We start from the raw sequence: 12,229 nt of genomic DNA, 5'->3' as shown, positions 1-12,229 counted from the left end.
AAGTAATTTCAACAAGAAAGCCTATATATCTCCAGGGGATATGGTCATATATTAAAAAGTTTATTAACAATAATTAGCAAGTATGCAAAATCCTGTACTGCCAAAGGAAGAGGAGCCTTAGTCTGCAGTGCGATTAATAATGGAGTGGGTTTACATCATTTGTTCCCCGTCGCCTGTGCCCGACTCTTGTAGTGCAGGCCTTGGAAACCAGGGGTGTGTTGGCGTTTGGGTGCAGTGGAGATGCCCTGGGTACCTGCTGCACCAGCCTCGGCCTGCGGCCTGGGCTCCGCAGGTGGCAATTTGCTGCCTTTTGAAGTTTACCAAGCAAGAAAGGTAGCGAGTAACCTTTTCCGTCTCTTGTCTTGTGCAGGGACTTATGTGGCTATGTTTTTAATTCAAGGAGGTAGGAACAAGCAGAAGAGGTGTTTCTGAAAGCGGGCTGTCTTTGTAGCCCTGTCCTTACAGAGCAGGGTTTTCTGTTCTCTGGAGCAAAATGAGCTGCTGCATCACCCTGTCCTCTTCCCAGAGCAAAACGGAGGACTGGCAGTCATCTTCATCCCTGGTTAGCTTCAAGGATCTTTTTCCTTCCTTCTAGGATAAAATAGAGGGGTGTGTCTGTGTTTGCTCTTTGGCTGGGATCAAGGCCGACCCCAGGAATAAGACGGGCTGAGCATCCAGGTGTGGTAGGAAGCCTCAGGCTCAGCTGATCTCCCTTGCTGCTCAGCCACCATCCTTGAAATCCTTTCATGGGGGGCTTTAAACATTTGTAGACATTCTGTTTTCCTGTTATGCTGTTTTAAAATTTAATTTCTTCTTATTTGGGGTAAAGGGCTATGATTTATGCAACCTACGATTAAATGGTTCAGGGGAGAAAATATGCCTGTGAGAGAGTGCCCACAGGTGCATGTGAAAGCAGGCTCAGATACAAATAGAAAATGGAGTAAAATGTTAACGACAGGTAAGTCTGGGCAAAGGGTCTATGTTGGTGTTCACTGCGCTATTCTTCTTCCTTCAGCTTTTTTGTAACTTTGAAGTTATTGGCAAATAATACTTTATTTAAAACTGTTAAATTACACCTGAGAGGGCAGCTACACTAAGTCACTCACACTTTAGAGGGAATAGTATTGGTTCTGGTACCTTGAGGAATTCCTGAGGACAGGTAGCAGTCCTGTAAGACTACCAAACCTTTGTGCTATTCTAACCCGGTTAAATTTGGGGAATAGTCTGCTTTCTATAGTTTTGCGTCTGTGTTGCCTTGCTGGCTGGCTGCATGCCTGTGTTGCTGGGGCCTGGGTAGCCTAACAGCCTGGGGAGACGGGGGATTAATGATTAGGCCGGTGGAGTTGTAGGCAACGCATTAATCACGCTCCCCTTTGAAATCCGAAGTTGGAGCACAGCCAGTTTGAGCTAGAGCAGAAAGTCATAACATAGCTATGTGTAAATTAAACTCGATTCAAGTGAAAGCAGGTACCTGGGATATGAAAATGATTAACTATTTGCCGCTAAGAAACAAAAGGCAAGTAGAAATATGGTTGGTCTTGTCAGACAGTGTCCCGTGCTTCCTTTCTTCATTAGATGATGATGACCTGGTTGTGAAGAGTGGGTTTGGTCACAGTGCACTGTTGGCTAGACAGAGTCCCAGAACCGTAGGCCTTAGGGATGACCTGGTCCAACCACCTCGTTTTACAGATGAGGACGATGGGACCCAAAGAGGTGAAGTGATGGGGAATTATTCATGTGTTCAACAAGCATTTCCAGAGTGCCAGGCACTGTCCTGGAAGGTGAGGCGAAATGGTGAACCAGACAGACACCATCCCTGGCTACAGGGATCTTAGCATTGGGAATGGATCCCGCACCTCCCAGGACCCAGCTGTGCCACCTCCACATAGCAGAAGACATACCAAGAAACCTGATGTTTTTAGCCCAGTGGCCAGTTTGTGAAGAACTATGATCTCTTATCTCTTTGAGGATGATCTCAGTGTGAACATAGTACTTCTGCAGTATGCTGAATGTAAGAAAGTGTACCTAGGACTTTCTTATCCTCATGCCGTCAGAGGGGAAGAGAAAAGGACGTAACTTAGAAGGCAGTGCCTTTGGAAATGACCCGTGTCTGCAGGGAAAGGGTGAAAACCGTTAAAACCAAGCTGCCCCAAATGTATTCCTGGGGTTCCCAAAGTTGCCCTTTGTCATTTCGCGGGCAGCCCCAGGAGAGGCTGTACTGGGAACCTAGTGGTCAATGATTGGAGTGGGTCAGAATCCACTACTGTCCTGCTTCAAGGACTCCAGAGATGCCTGGAGTTTCATGCTGTTGGTTTCGGTAGGAGCTTCAACCAAGAAATTTAATGTTTATTGATCAAAGATTAAAAAATATGGTGAGCTGGCCCCGTGGCCGAGTGATTAAGTCCGCATGCTCCACTTCAGCGGCCCAGGGTTTCACGGGTTTGGATCCTGTGCGTGGACATGGCACTGCTCATCAAGCCATATTGAGGCAGCAACCCACATGGCACAACCAGAGGCACTCACAACTGAAATATACAGCTATGTACCGGGGGGCTTTGGGGAGAAGAAAAAAAAAAAGATTGGCAACAGTTGTCAGCTCAGGTGCCAATCTTTAAAAAAATAAAAAATATAGGGATTGGAGCTTGCCTAAGTTTCCCATAACTGTCACACAGTCTTTGAAATGCACTCTTCAGTATAAATCGTCAGGACCCAGGAGATGTTGGACTGTTCTCTGTGCCTTTCATCCACGGATGCAGCTTCTCTCCTCCAGCTTGTATCATACCCCTCTCGAAGGACACTAAGTGTGAAAGAGGGTTTTTTAAAAAATTTTTGCTTGTGCAAAACCAGTCTACAGTCACCAAAGCAGGCAATGCCTGTCAGAAAGCTTAACAACCTTGGAGAACTTGGCTAGCACCAGATTTTCGGTAGTCATAGTCAAAATAACTAATATTTACATGGTACTTTGTTAATCATAATAACCACTGTTTATCAAGCTGTAGCAGGGAATTTAAATAAATGTATGATTCTCAAGATAACTCTCTAGATAGATGATATTTCTGTGTTACAGGTGAGGAAGCTGAGGCTTAGAGAGTTTTAAAGTTATTCCCCAGGCCATGCCGGGAAATGCAGGAAACAGTAACCATGGTAGAATAAGGAAGGAGAATGAGTGAGAGAGTGACATGTGTAAGTTGTTTCTCACATGTGTCATCCTGTAAAAGACCCGTATGTTAGATGTGGTTGTCATCTTCATTTATTATTTGGGGATTCTGAGGCTCAGAGAGGAGAAACAAGTTCCCAAGCACAGAGCCGAGAAGTGGCAGAGCCAGGCCTCCAGCCAGGACATCGACTTCAGAGGTTTTGTTCTTCCTAGTACGTTTCACTGCCTCTTAGTAGAGGTGAGGGATGGAGAACTTCCATGGGCAGCCACCTTATGTGCTGTTGTGTCTCACCATCTTGGCTCCTCCCTCTCTTGTGAATCTTTGGGAACAGAGGTGGCAGTGGAGACTCTGGAGGAGCAAAACGGTACTGCTGTTGCTATGTCCTGATACCCCCAATACACGTGTGTGTAGTACTGACGCACATCGTTGGTTTGGGTGGGGAAAGATGGACAGACGACCAGAGCGCTGGATATTTGGCTGAGGAAAGGCAGGACAAATTAAGCAAAGGATGGCATGGGAGTGCTTCCAGTGTGTCCTGGAAAGTTCACAGGTTTGTCCCAGACAGAGAAAGATGAACTTAGAGAGAGTGAGCATGTCAGGAATGGAGATGAAAATCGTGAGACCCCTGTTTTGGCCGTTTTCATGAGCTCATTTAGTGTTTGGGAGGCAGGTCCCTCATCTGAAAAGTAATCCCTGGCGTAGTGAGTGTTAGAGGTATGATGACATTTCAGCAGGCCTAATGATAACTGTTAAAGATGAGTTACTTTTATCTCGTGGACTTGTTCTCATCCTCTTTCTTGCCCTCTGTCCCTTCCTTTCGTGAAGTTTCCTTGAATACACACATGTGCCTCCACGTGCTTGTGTGTGTCCAGTCTGGAAATTCCCCCGAGAGATACCTGAATACCATGGGAGGGTTGAGTCACTGCAGAAATCCTTATTAAGGAAGAGAGACGTTTTCCTAAAGGTGACACAACCTGCTAGGACTTCGCTGGCTCATGATGAAGATGGTGTTTAACCTCATGCAGAGCGGTTGCAGTTTCACACTGTGCCCGGAGGCCCACCTCTGCGAGCAGCAAAAGCAGGCTCGACACAAGCCCGTCGCCGAACAACAGACCTACAGGCTCCCTATGGGTCCCTGAGTTAAACAAATACTTCGCCAAATATTTGAAACTGGCTTTTTTCTTTATTTCAGGTTCGTGTAAATGCTTAGGCCAGGTATATTTTTGCATTAATCCCTGTCAGTGGAAGGGAGGCACTGTTACAGTTTATTACTCCATGTTCAGGAGATTCCTCCCTACCACTCCGTTTTTGGGGAGGGACCAGTGGTTGTTTATTCAGATACATTAATTCAGGCAGAAAGTGATAAGTCCCATGGGAGAGGTCAGGACAAACTACCATCGAAATTTGGGGTGCAGAGACCAGCTCAAGCTGAGGGCATCATGAGTGGGATGTCATTTCAATAGCCTGTGGTGAACAGGTGGGGTTTTCACAGACAGGTGGTCCCTCCAGGCAAATGGGCAGAGTCATACGCAGAGTGTGTCAAAGTGATGGGAGCAGCCCTGGCTTGTGCGCTGTTCGTTCACGGGGCTGCAGAAATGTGGAATGAGGCTGAGTGTCGCGTTGGTCTGGACGGTTTGTTTTGTCTGCCTAGCTTCCTCCTTCCCTTTGCTGAACAGCACTCATGTTCTCTAAAGGGTGGCCCCTCGACTGCTCTGGCCATGGGTCCAAATGCGGCTGCTACCTTCTCAAGTGACCTTGCCTTCCTTGATGCAGCAGACTGGGTACCCCACTTGGGTGGGCCAATCGCAGCATCCCTCCAGCCTGGCCACAGCCATTGCCCCAGGGTGAGCAAATGACCCCAAACTTGGCCAATCAGTCTTTCCTTGGGATTTTCCACACTGGAGTTTGGAGAGGGAGAGGTCTTCCTTCTTGGGTGACAGTGCTGGAAGGGTTGGCGTGGAAGCCTTTAGCTGGGAGGCTATAGTAGTTGGAGGAAATCCTGCAAGTGCAGAAAGGGAAGCAGTTGCAAGATAGGGTCCCGCTGGATTCCAGGCCCTCGTTCTGGTCTCTGGGGGCCTGTTGCTGCCCAGATGCCTCGCTCTCAAGACTTGGGTGTTAAATTCTTTCCGTTCCATAAGCTGCCTTCATGTGCCTCCAATAAATCTTTTCGCTCCCCTTGTATTTTGTTTTGGCTAATTCAAGTGAATATTTCCCCCACTTCCAACTAGAAATCCCCAACTTGTTCTTTGAGACACAGCTTCAGGGTCCTCACTCTGGAAGCCTGTCCTGAATTCTGTCAGAGTTCATCATCTTATCCTTGGCTCCACGCCGGCCTGTGTGTGTTTCTATGATGCCCTCTCCTTACTGGATCGCAGCTGTTTACTGTCTCTCACCCTGAGACAGTGGCTTCCCTGGCGATGGAGCCAGCTGACTGTTTTCATGCTGGTGGTGCCTGGACCATAGAAGCAGGCCGTCAGCAGGGAAGTGCATCGTGGCGCAGGTTCCTTACACTGCACTCAGGTTCTCTCTCTCGTCTTTATTTCATCGTAATAGATCTGACCTTTCTTATGAAGTCCTACCTTCTGGGCAGTGGAGAGGAGAAAGGGTATATTTTAGTCTAATATAGAAAACTTGGTCTGATGCAATAGTGAAATTAGTCGTTCTCGGTAAGTGCTCAGTCTCTTTAAGTAAAATATCCACTCTCTCCGATTTCTCCCTCCTCCTCCTCTTCCTTGTCAAGCTGGTGTCGAATGTGACTTCCTGGTGAGGATGGGGGGCATTGGCAGTGGTAAAGACGCAGCCCTGGCTTTGAACGCCCTCTGGGTCCTCCTGGTTTCTGCTGTGGACCTGCTGGCCTGGCCTCTTCCCTGAGGCACGACTGTTGTCACTGGGTGTTCTGGCATCTGTGACCAAGGCCTGCAGCTGGATCCTCTCCCTGGCGTTAGTCAGGACCTGGCGTTTCTCCTTCACTGCTGTGGCCTCTCCCAGGCCCTCACACTGCAGAAACTTTAGGATCTGTGCCCTGCCTGCCAGGTCAGGAGCTTCCCTGAAAACAGATGCTACAGGGTCCCTTCCTTTGCACCATGGTGGGCCCATGGCAGGCCACAAGTTCTCGCCTCGGTCACTTCCTGCTCCTCCCAGAGGCCTGTGGGGTCTTATGGATCCATTTCATCACTTAGGAACTGGGGGCAGCTTAGCAACTGGACCTGGCCCTGCTGCCTGACCACACTCTACCACCGAGGGAGCTTGGCGGTGGTTGGCCTCAGGACGGTATGAGGCCACCTGCAAGATGCTCTCCTTGAGAGCCGCAGATGGAAGCAGGCAAAGGCCACCCACCCTCAGGGGATCCCCCAGCCCATCTCACACTCTTCCCCACAGGCAGGAAACCACTTTTTTCCATCCATTTGATCTCCATTCTCCCTGCCACTGGAAAGCCCCGGGTATGAATTGCGATGCGTCATATCCAGCTCTCATTCATGCCAACCCACCCAGGGGTGCCCAGAGTTGCTCAGGATAATGGAACAGGATTCAGGAATCAAGGAGAGTTTCCCAACCAGGAGAAACCTGGAGTGATTTGGAGGAATGCCAGACACCGCTAGGCTTTCATTATTTATTGATTCAGTCATTTGAAATGTTCTTGTTGAGGGCACACAGGAGATAAGTTAAAGAGGTTACCTTTCAATAGAGAATTCTCTGTTTTGCTAGCATAGTTCTTGTCTGCGGTAGAACTCAGCTACTTTTTAGGATATTTAAGGGGCTAGCAGACGTGACTGTAGAGCTAGGCACGGGAGGATCAGGGCTCCTCGTGACTGTTGAGGCGGACAAAATCACCTTTATGTGCCACCGTCTTTCCATAATATTATGCAGGATTTGAAGTATTCATAAGGTTTCTTGTGACAATGACGTGGGAGCACCTCCCTCACCAGTTTGTTTTTTTCTACAGTCACCTGAAGCGGTCTTGTCAAAGTCTCGCCACTCCATCTGAGGTCCTTCTCGCCTATCCTGGTGTTTGTGTAGTGCGTAGGTTTCTCCGCCCCGTGTGCCCGTTTTCCTGCCTGTAGACTCGTTTGCTGTAGGCCTTGGAGAAGTGCTTTGAGGAGGAAAGGACTTGCTGATTAAATCTAATCACACCACTGTCTACACGCCACACATGACTGAACCTCTCCTCCATAGCTGGTGAGGCGAGGGCAGAAAAGTTATTTACGTACTTAAGAGTCCTTCTTTTTCAAACGTAAGCGCATGTCCTCTTGAAGGCCGCTTTGTGCTGCTGGAATGAGGAAAGAGAACTTGGAAAGTCTGGGGAGAAAATGGCGGTGCTTCTGCGAGGACTGTGTTTTCTTTCCCTCCCTTCCTTTCCCCTCTCCCCACCTCTCTCTGGGCCTCCAGTGTTTTACCAGGGAAAAGGCTTGTTTTCTTCTTCAATAATTTTGATAATTAGGTCTTTCAAAACAGCATAATAGGACTTCTTTTAGGATCTGATTTTAGAGTACCAAGTTGTAACTTGTTGTTTAGAAGAGGTTTTAAACTGCTGTTCCGAGGGAGAGGGCTGGAGACAACCCTCACCCAGCACCTCCGGAACCCATTCACGTCCGTCCTCGGCCGTGCCTGTCGTTAAAAGGACTGGTCTCGGGTCCTGATCCCCTCCCAGGCTCACTTTTCTTTTTCAGGATCCCAGGAGGGCGAGGTGAGTTCAGAGAGTGAATGGGACATTTGGATCAATGTTAGGGACTCTCTAGTTTGGTGGACAAAGGCTCCCTGCATTCTCCCAGACCCGTGTTGGTATGGACGAAAATCTTCAGTCACTTTAGCTTACATACGACACACAGGAAACTCCTGGGCTGAGGATGGTTTTGAGATTTGAATGGATCCTCTTTATAATCTCAAGTCCAGCCCAGAGGAGTGAGGCCGAGAGATTTTCCAGGCCAAGACTAATAGCAGGAGAATCCTATGAGAACCTCAGAGGAAGACTAGGCAAGGAGATAAGCGACAGTTTACCCTGAAAATGGTCACTTTCCTTGGCGAGGGTGGTTTTTTCTTTCTTCTGGAGCACTCAGGCCACTGGGGAAAGGACTGTCTGTACCTTTCAGAAGTTCCCTTGACTTTGGGTATTTGGGGCTCGTGTGCTGTGATGAGAAAGGTTGTCTCTGTCAGCCTGGTGTGTGCCTTCTGGTTCCGTCACTTAATGAAGTCGCGGGTGACTCACTCTCCTGGGGCCTCAGCTTTCTTGTCTACAGGACGAACATGATAACACCTCCTGTGGTTCCCGAGAGTGGGGTTGGCAGATGGGTAAAAACAGTGCTATGCGCTCCGGAGTGGAACGTTTCCACTAGTCCACTCACATATACGCTCTCTGATATGCTGCCTTTACTGATAACCTACTATTTTGCATGAGATCCCACAGCTGGTCTTTCACAAAGGAGGCAAATTTTTTTTAAAAAGACTGATTTTTCAGGGCTGGCCCTGTGGTTAAGTTTGTGCACTCTGCTTTGGAGGCCCAGGGTTCACCGGTTTGGATCCTGGGTGCAGACCTATGCACCACTCATTAAGCCATGCTGTGGTAGGCATCCCACATATAAAGTAGAGGAGGATGGGCACAGATGTGAGCTCAGGGCCAATCTTCCTAAGCAAAAACAGGAGGATTGGCGGCAGATGTTAGCTCAGGGTTAATATTCCGGAGGGAAAAAAAAAAACTGTTTCCTCTCTTATTTTCAATGTGAAAATGGTTATTGTTGGAAATCTAGAAATTACGGATAGGAAAGAGAATAAAAACCACTTGTGCTCATCACCTGGAAATAGCAGTTAATGTCTTAGCTTATCTTTCCAGTCTTTTCTTCTGATTATCTTGCGTGTTCTTGCGTGGTTAAATGAAGTGAAATCGTATATTTACTGTTCTATGAATGTTTTCTCAGCAAGACTCACATCGTCATATTTCGGCAGCAAATCTCCAGGGTGGATGACAAGGCCCAGGAGGTGGACAGACACACCTGGGCACAAGTCACCCTGTCACACATTAATGAAACTCTTAATGGGAACATGCCAGACATTGCTCAAATACCATTTTCTCATTTTCTTTGGTTCAAAATAGGATCCTCAGTAACCCAATTATTAAATAAAGCACTTCGAACTGCCTAGCCTACTGCCTACTGGAGCTGCCATTTATTAGTTGTGTGACTTTCACAGGTTGCTTCAACAGCACCACGTTTTCTGTAAAATGGAAATAATAAATACTATGGCTTCAAGGCTTGTTTTGGGGGTCGAATGAGTTCATCTGTATAAAGCGTACTGTGCCCGGTTCCTGGGAAGTGCTGTCTTCGGGTTAGCCGTCCTGGTGGTGTTCCCGCGTGAGTACCCACGGTGGAGCCCACAGGTGTCCAATAGATGCCGACTCTTGAAGCTCCTAATATTTCGCCTCTACTCTCTGCCTTTTAATGTTTTTAATTTTTTCTGGGCATTTTCTTCCAGTACCTTTACTTTGCAAATCTGCTCGATTGTCCTATTTTTCCTTTAGTAAGAGAGTAACCTACCTGATATTTTAAATAAAGAGATTAAAGAGTAATATTCCTGGGCTGCTGCCCCCAGGGGACGTGTCAGGGGCCAGAGGAGGTGCCCCCCAGGAAGCGCCTGGCCCCTGTGGTGGTCCCACAGTGGGAGGATCTGTTTTTAGCTCAGACCCCACCAGGACGTTGCCTGTCCTTCCAGGAGGGCAGAATAAAATTCTCTCATCACCCGAGTGTTGTGGACCACACAGGACAGAAGACACAGGGCCGGGCAGGGCTCGGGGCGCAGGAGGAGGAGCGCCTCATGCTGTTTAGAGGCGGTCCGGGACTTCCTGGGAATCATCCTTGAGGACCGTGCTTTGAGGCTGTTTTTAAGAGCCACGGCTGGAGGCAGAGGGCCCGGCAGGTAGCGCGGTGCCTGGTGGCCAGTAGACACTCAGTAAACGTTGACCAAGAGAATGAATGAATGAACGGGGGAGTGAATGAATGAATGAGCGAAAGAAGATGACACTCCCATCAACATGGAGCAGAACAGGAGCAGCTGGGAAATACACAGAAGGCCTCCAGAGTCTGAGAAAACTTGGCTAGACCAGAGGCGCCCAGTCTCTCAGTCGTCCCTTGGACGAGATTTCTGTCCTTTTCTTAGAAGTTATTTTCTCCTTCAGAGAATGTTTATTGAGCCTCTCCGACGTACCTGGCATGGTCCTAGGCACTGGGGATTCAGAGTCGCTGCTCTCCTGAAGCTTATGTTCTCGTAGAGGGAAACAGACAATATACAGTAAATACGTAACGTGTTAGGTGGTGACGTGTGTATGAGGGAGAATAAAGCAGGGCCTGGGGTCACTATTTTCCATATATAATTGTCACGGGGAGCCTTTCTTTTTTTTTTTTTTTAAGGATTGGCACCTGGGCTAACAAGTGTTGCCAGTCTCTCTTTTTTTTTTTTTTTCCTTTTTCTGCTTTATCTCCCCAAACCCCCCGTACGCAGTTGTATATCTTAGTTGCAGGTCCTTCTAGTTGTGGGATATGGGACGCCGCCTCAACGTGGCCTGACAAGCGGTGCTGTGTCCACACCCAGGATTTGAACCCTGGGCCACCGCAGTGGAGCGCGCGAACTTAACCACTCGGCCACGGAGCTGGCCCCATGGAGAGCCTTTCTGATAGGATAACATTTGAGTAGAGACCTGAGGAAAGTGAGGGAGTGAGGCATGTGGATATCCAGGGGAAGAGCAGTCCTGGTGAGAGAACAGCAAGTGCAAATGGCCTGAGGCATAGACCAGCAAGGCCAGTGTGGCTAGAGTAGGGCAGTTCACAAGCTTTGGAGAGATTGGGTGAGGGTGGAGGAGGGTCAGGTTATGTAAATGTGATGATGTGATTTATAATAAGAAATATATATTTGGTCTTCATCCCCATTTCTGGCACAGAGCTCCTAAAACCCATGGGATTTCCTAAGTGATGAGTGTGATAAAGATGTCTTCCTATGTGAATGAGGGGACTTTGGCCCTAAGGATGGGGGCTGGTTGCCAGGAGAACCAGCCATGTGATTAGACACTGGGGACTTTCCCCATCCTCTGAGGAGGGGAGGGGCTGGAGATTGAGTTCAATTACCAGTGGCCAATGACTTATCAATTGTGCCTATGTAATGGGGCCTCCATAAAAACCCAAAGTGAGAGTTCAAAGAACTTCTAGGTTAGTGACCGTGTGGAGGTGCTGGGCGAGTGGTATGCTAGGAGAGGGCGTGGAAGCTCCATGCCCCTTCCCCATGCCTTGCCCTGTGCATCTCTTCCAGCTGGCTGTTCCCGAGTTAGATCCTTTTATAATTAAGTGATGATCTAGTAAATACAATGTTTGTCTTAGTTCTGTGTCCTGCTCTAGCAAATAATCAGCCCAAGGAGAGGGGGTCGTGGGAACCTCCGATTTGTAGCCAGTCAGTCAGAAGCACAGGTGACAACCTTGTCTTGTGACTGGCGTCTGAAGTGGGAGTGGGGTGGGGACAGTCTTGTGGGACTGAGCCCCTAACCTGAGGAATGTGTCTGCTGTCTCAGCATAGATAGTGTCAGAATTGAGTTGAATGGTGGGACACCCAGCTGATGTCCAAGAATTGCTTGGAGTGTGGGAGCCCCGCCCCCTGACCTCATGCACACACGGGTTGGAATTGGGTCCTAGCGCCATTTAGGTAAGGTGCTGTTGGTTGTCATGAAGCTTGGCTTTTACTCAGGATAGATGGGAAGCCACTGGCGAGTTGTCCAGCATCAGGATGTGACGCAACGTGATTTGGTTTCCTTAGTGAAAAGTCTGCTCCGTCTCTGTTCTGGAGAGTTGGCTGTGAAGGCAGAAGAATGGAAGCTGGGAGACCAGTTCGGAGGCAATAGTCTTGCATTGGTTATGGCGGGACATGGTGGAGGCTTGCCCTGGCGTGGCAGTGGAGGAGATGAGCAAGGATCAGGTTCTGGATCTGTGTGGTTGTGAAAGAAAGAACAGTCAAGGTGACTCCAAGGAGAGACAGGGAAAATCAAGAGTTGCGTTTTGCGCCTGTCGTGTGTGACACGGCAGCTGGACAACTCGGTGGAGATA

At 48.5% G+C, this 12,229-nt stretch overlaps 1 protein-coding gene across 38 annotated transcripts in view; it reads left to right on the top strand.

The window, feature by feature from the left end:
- ARHGEF28 (Rho guanine nucleotide exchange factor 28) overlaps positions 1-12,229 on the top strand; it is a 273,643-nt gene that overhangs the window by 156,060 nt on the left and 105,354 nt on the right. The window lies entirely within an intron of this gene.

Source organism: Equus przewalskii, chromosome 13 (genome assembly GCF_037783145.1).
Source record: "Equus przewalskii isolate Varuska chromosome 13, EquPr2, whole genome shotgun sequence".
Lineage (NCBI taxonomy): Eukaryota > Metazoa > Chordata > Mammalia > Perissodactyla > Equidae > Equus > Equus przewalskii.
This window is presented reverse-complemented; position numbering and strand designations above follow the sequence as displayed.